Genomic DNA, 6,152 nt, shown 5'->3' with positions numbered 1-6,152 from the left:
GTTCACTTTATGGGTAAAGCTATTTGCAGTACTTGTTTTCCACCACAAGATGTCCTCACTCTGTTGGTCAGAATCATTCATAGCATGTCAGTTACACCTAGGTTGTCAAGGACCCTCCCCCAGCATGTGAATGGACAGTGAAGGAGGAGCAGCACTCTGATGAGTTCATCTTTCTGCTCTCTTCTATCATGTTCATTGCCAGCTGTATATCCTCCTCCAATGTACAGAACAAGAGAGGTCCATACATACAGAATAAAAATATTAAAGTTAAACAATAAAGCGTACCTATACTCACAAAATCAACTTTGGTTTATGGATAATATAAACCCAAATTATAATCATCTGAATCCTTTTTTCAGCTTGCTTTTACCTTTAAACATTAAAAACGAGTTCTGGCCATGCCCCCCAGGTCTCTATTGCCTAGGCGGTGAGGTGCAATCTGGGAAATGCCATCCATAGGAGGAGCGTTTCTAAGCCACGCCCATTGCCCTAACTATGCAGATTATTTTTGTCACTGTGCCATTGCTCTGTCTGCAGCCGCTCAGTTTGTGAGCTCTCCGTGCACGGAGGAAGGAAATGTAAACTTGTCAGTCCCAAGCTGGTCACTTCTAAACACTTCAAAAATCATTAAATATTGCATGGATTCAAGCTGACCCAGCCTAGGCCACCAGGGAAGACAGACATTAGTGCAAGTAAGTAAGAATAGATTATTAATTGAAAGACTAGTTTTTGATTATAGTTCCTTTTTAACAGAGGAGATGAAAATGAAAGTAATATTTTTCTGTTCCGGGAAATCACTCCTGGAACCGACCCTCATACAAAGCAGAAGGTGATGCAAACCTGCTACTCCCTCCGTACTGCAGCTTCACCGGATAGCGTCGGTGGGAATCAGTGAAGGAGAATACTCTGCTCACTGCACAGGTAAATATAACTGATCCTTCTTATATTAACTCTACACAATCCAATGGATAATTATCAATAATAAATAGCTTGCAACCATTATGTTGCCAAAATAGTACAAGTTCCTGGGGGTCCCAGCCAATACCCCACTATTGGCCTGGCCTGGGATATCTGGCAGCAGATGACTTGTAACTATTTACAGCCCCTCCTCAATTGCCACCCATGTCCAATCCCACCCACATATTATAAGGTTCATATATTTCCCCTATCTGGCACCAGAGTCCATACATACAAAATAAGAACAGATACTGAGAATTACACCCGGGGTACAGCATAAGAGAAGTAGTACTGTGCAGAGTCCATACATACAGAAATAGGAAAAAATACTGAGAATTACACCCAGGGTACAGCATAAGAGAAGGAGTACTGTGCAGAGTCTATACATACAAAATAAGAACAGATACTGAGAATTACACCCAGGGTACAGCATAAGAGAAGTAGTACTGTGCAGAGTCCATACATACAGAAATAGGAAAAAATACTGAGAATTACACCCAGGGTACAGCATAAGAGAAGGAGTACTGTGCAGAGTCTATACATACAAAATAAGAACAGATACTGAGAATTACACCCACGGTACAGGATAAGAGAAGTGGTATTGTGCATACAGTCCATACATACAGAGATTTCCGGGGGTGGCCCCGAGGTAGGACGCTGCATCTTCACACAGCTTCTGTCCGCACATCACTCTTGGATGACAATGGGACTAAAAATAATCAGTACTATGGAAAAACCACAAAACATCGGGCCCAGTTGGTAGAGACGTCCAAAGGGTACAGAGTCTAGGCAGCTGCCCGGTCCTCACCAGAGCCTCTAGAGGTGAGGATGTTGTGCAGCCAGTAACTGCCAGGTTGCGATCCCTGTGCAAGCCATGGCAAGTGACTGCTGACAGGCAGAAACAGGATGTGGTACCAGGGCGAGGAGCAGAGAGTAGTCAGGCAAGCCAGAGGTCAGGGCAGGCAGCGATCACGAGTATATCGAGGTTAAGCCAGTAGTCAGGGCGGGCAACAAATAGGAGTAGTCAAGCCGAGGTCGATACACAAAGAATCAGGAGCAAGAGAATAAACAAACAGGAACCTGGAAGCAGAGCCAAAGGAACTCCTTTTTCAAGCAACTTACTGCTGCCCTTCACTTCCTTTTAAGGACAGGGCCTGAGATGAGTGGAGCCATGTGACCTGCTGCACCCTATCCTACCACCAGAGGGGGTCCAGGAGACTAGGGGTTGGTGGTGTTCACATCTCCACCAGCAGGGGTAGTGCATCTGCGAAACACTCTAGTCCTTTGAGGTAGTGGAGCAGCTGACTGGGAGTCACATGACCAGGAAGTGAGCTGCAGAGTTGATGCCTTAGCAGAGCTGGTGCTGGCAGCAGAGCAGTGTAAGGTGTGTGACACTGAATGAGGCACAGATCCCCTGGACCTGCAGGGATCTGTGACAGTACCATTTTAGGGCCCCCGCCATCCCAGGCTTGTGGGGAAACTTGGCATGGAACTCCCTGGGAAGATGGGGAGCATGGAGATCCTTACAAGGGACCCAGGAACACTCTTCAGGGCCGTAGCCTTTCCAATGCACCAGATATTGCAATAATCCCCGGATGAGTCTGGAGTCCAAAATCTGTTCTACTTCATATTTTTCTTCTGAAGCAGCAGGGACAGGTCCAGGGGGTATAGTTTTCTTAAATATTCTAATGAAGGAGGCAGTTTTAACTTGTACTTAACTGAGTTAATCTGAGACAGGACTGGAAATGGACCAATGAAACGTGGAGCCAACTTGGGAGAGGGCATCCGTAGTGAAGAGGACATGGCTCAACTGTTGGAAGAGGGGGTCTTTTGAAAGTGGGAGCCAGTTTAAGGGGTCGCTGGACTTTCTGGGTTTCCCGAGCCGGCTCCTTCAAGCGAGTATTAATCCGGATGCAAAGAGACACCAGGTCATCAAGAGTAGGGGGAAGGTCATGACCAGCAAGCTCATCTTTTTTAGAGAGGGAGGCTTGACGTAGGCCCAATATTTCTGAGGCCTGCAGAAGAGGCCCGGCCAGGTTCATCAAAGACCTTGTGGAAGGTCTGTAGGAAGGCATCGAAGTCTCCCAGGATAGGATCACCCTTTTCCCACAGAGACAAAGCCCAAGGAAGGGCCTCACCCGACTATAAAGAAATAAAGAAAGCCACCTCAGTTCATTCTGTGGGAAAGTTCCAGGGCTGTAATTCAAGCTGAATTTGGAAATGGTTTATAAACCCACAACAGAGCTTGGGGTCACCGGTGTAGTGGGAGGAAGTAGGAAGTGCAGAGTATGGCGGCATAGTGGCTGAAGCTGTAGCCAGTACAGGAATCCCAGGTACAGGGGCTGGAGTTGCCATCACGGAGGTAGGAGTCTGGTTGATGGCAGATTGGAACTCATTCAGACGTTCATCTCACCTCCGGAGGAAGTCCACAACTTTATTCTGAAATAACTCCTGTTCCTTAATCGGCTTTCGCAGGTCCTGCATGGAATCAGGCAAAGGAATGGCATGGCCTGAACAAACTGTCACGTTACTGCAGGGCAGGACAGTGGACCCTCTGTGTCACCAGCTCAGTTGGTAGGGACGTGCACAAGAAGCAGATTCTAAGCAGCTGCCCAGTCTTCGCCAGACTTAAAAGATATTAATAAAGCTTTTCTCACTTTTTTGGCCAGGTAAAGCAAGACAGGCATTGTGTGTTTACTGCAACAGCCGGTAAAACATGGAGGTCTATATTTCCCAGACATAGAGATATACAATTGGGCAACAATCTCTAGAGATTAGATACATTATACTGCTTGTTATGCAAACTCCCTATTGGAACAGCAATTGATTTCAGAAATACATTCCTTCATACTCTACATATCCATAGAAAATTACTGTCCCTAAAATTTCCCAGAATCGGGTACTATATTCAAGCTGGTATGTGTGGTATAAAGTGGAGTTTGCCACTCTTCTCTGTTCCTACCACTATGGCGAAATGGAGATTTTCCATGGAAATTTTGAGAACCCCAGGGGAAGGATCGAGAAGAGCTGTGGACGCTGAAGGTTAAATCATCAGTTAATAGTTTGACCCAGAAGGTAATCTCTTAATTTGCCATAGCTACTTTGTATGCCATGGCATATTTGCAGCTAAATTTCTATGTATCAGCTATAATTTAAAAAAAAAAAACTCTCACCCATGGTTTGAACCAACCCATTGGATAACCTTCTAGCGGTACCCAACCCTGCTAAAATAGCTATAACCGTTGTCTATATTACATATAGACTTAACATATAGTATAGTATAGAATATGAAATTAGAAAGACTGGATAAAGCAGGTGGGTCAAACATTTCCCACAGCACACCTAATAAGATTTTGATTGATTTTAGAAGAGCCTGGAGGGTAAAATCTTCTTCTATGTGTAGCCCTATTCTGACCCAGTCTGCAGGCTACTGATATGTTGTGGCACAACCTATATGGAAGAACAGGAGCACAGCCTTTACTTTAGGGGTTGGCAAAGTTTTATGGCCACTAGGCCATTTATGGGGTGGGTGCCCCCATAACTGAAATCCCTCCCCCCGTATGCATTGCGGAGGAGAGGGATGTACCTTCAGGGAGCTTTCCCTATTAACCGCCGGCCACGGTAAATAGGGGAGCAACTGCAAGGGGGCGGCACCAGAGCTCCGGTAGTTCCTAACACTGGAACGAAATACCGGCTAGGCCGTATCTGGCCTAAAGGCTGGAGCTTCCGACCTTTGCTTTACTTTATCTGTGGAAACAGGATGAAATCACCCATAAGCGCACTGCCTACACTCAACTGGGTCTTGTGAGTTTCAAGTGCAGTCCTAGTTGAGAATAGTAAACTCATAGACAATAATCCACACTGTATTAGCAGAAAGAGTCTCTGTATTGAATAGTAACAACATATGAAACCCAGTGTAACATCAAACTTTGCAATCTTCACACAGCAGCAGTGTAAATATGTTAACGTCCTTTCAGTATGTCTCAGTGAGAGGATTGTGCCATAACGTACAGTCTGAAGTTATACTTCTCTGCGCATGCAACAGAACTGAGTCTCTCCATATCATGTCCTTCTCAAGGAGTTACCCAAGAATACCTGCCCCAGGCTAGGCCAGTGCTGATGACCTCATCCCCAAAGTGCCGAGGGCCCAGCAGCCATCTTGGAACATGGCAAAACACACACTGAAGTATCTATCATAGAATACATTAATTATTAAACAGGCAGTGAAATGACTACATTGCCACATATGTATACAGAGATGTCTTTAAAACCTTTTCACTACTAATGCATCTCACCAATGCGTTCCTATCAAATAGGTCTGAGCTCTTCCTCACAGTGTTTGAAATGTGGGACCTTTGTGATTCATATCACATGTGATGGAGATGCTCGGGAGTTCGGTATTTTTGGAGGGCTGTGTTTTCATATGTCCTTAGAAATCTGGTGAATTTTTTGCCACTAACACAAGAATCACAAACGCTTGCAACAAACTCTCGTCAATAATCCCCCTAGTAGCAAAAATAATACTGGATCACAACAAACTCTCCATCGCTCTCAAATTGTGGTTTGTATTTCAGATGTATTAGATAAAAGCATCCTTAGCTAAGGAATTGTGTGTCCAGGGATTTTTGGAGGTATGGAAATCATACATAGCCTCATTGCCAGTGGACACAAGAAAGAGAATATTTCCACTTTTCAACAGACAGCATGGTTTGCCTATCGGCTTTTGGATAACGATCCTCCAACTATTGGCTAATCTTCAATGATGGTAACACTTCTGGCTAAAATTTTCATTCTTTCCCTCCTGTTTAATAATGATATGTTTGTCACCCCCATTTCTTTTTTCTATCTCCTAAAGACAATAAACAAATCTTATCACATTTTAAAATAATACTATGCTATAAACCAGACACACAATGTAACTGATTTACTTTTAAAATCCTTGTACCAGTTATACAATGTTGTATTAATGATCCGCTAAACTTTGTACAAGATGAAATGTGTATTGTTAAAATAAAATATTAAAAAAGGAACAGATACTGAAACATATACCCGAGGTATGGGATAATAGGTGTAGGACTATACAGAAGAGGTACAATGCAGAGTGCAGAATAACAAGATATAGTTAAACATTACATGAATTAGAGTGGAAAGTAAAAGTGAAAGTAACATTTTTCTTTTCTTTGAAATCTCTTCCC

The sequence above is a fragment of the Pyxicephalus adspersus genome, chromosome 7, assembly GCF_032062135.1.
Source record: "Pyxicephalus adspersus chromosome 7, UCB_Pads_2.0, whole genome shotgun sequence".
Lineage (NCBI taxonomy): Eukaryota > Metazoa > Chordata > Amphibia > Anura > Pyxicephalidae > Pyxicephalus > Pyxicephalus adspersus.
The sequence above is the reverse complement of the archived record's forward strand: the minus strand, read 5'-3'. Positions refer to the sequence as shown.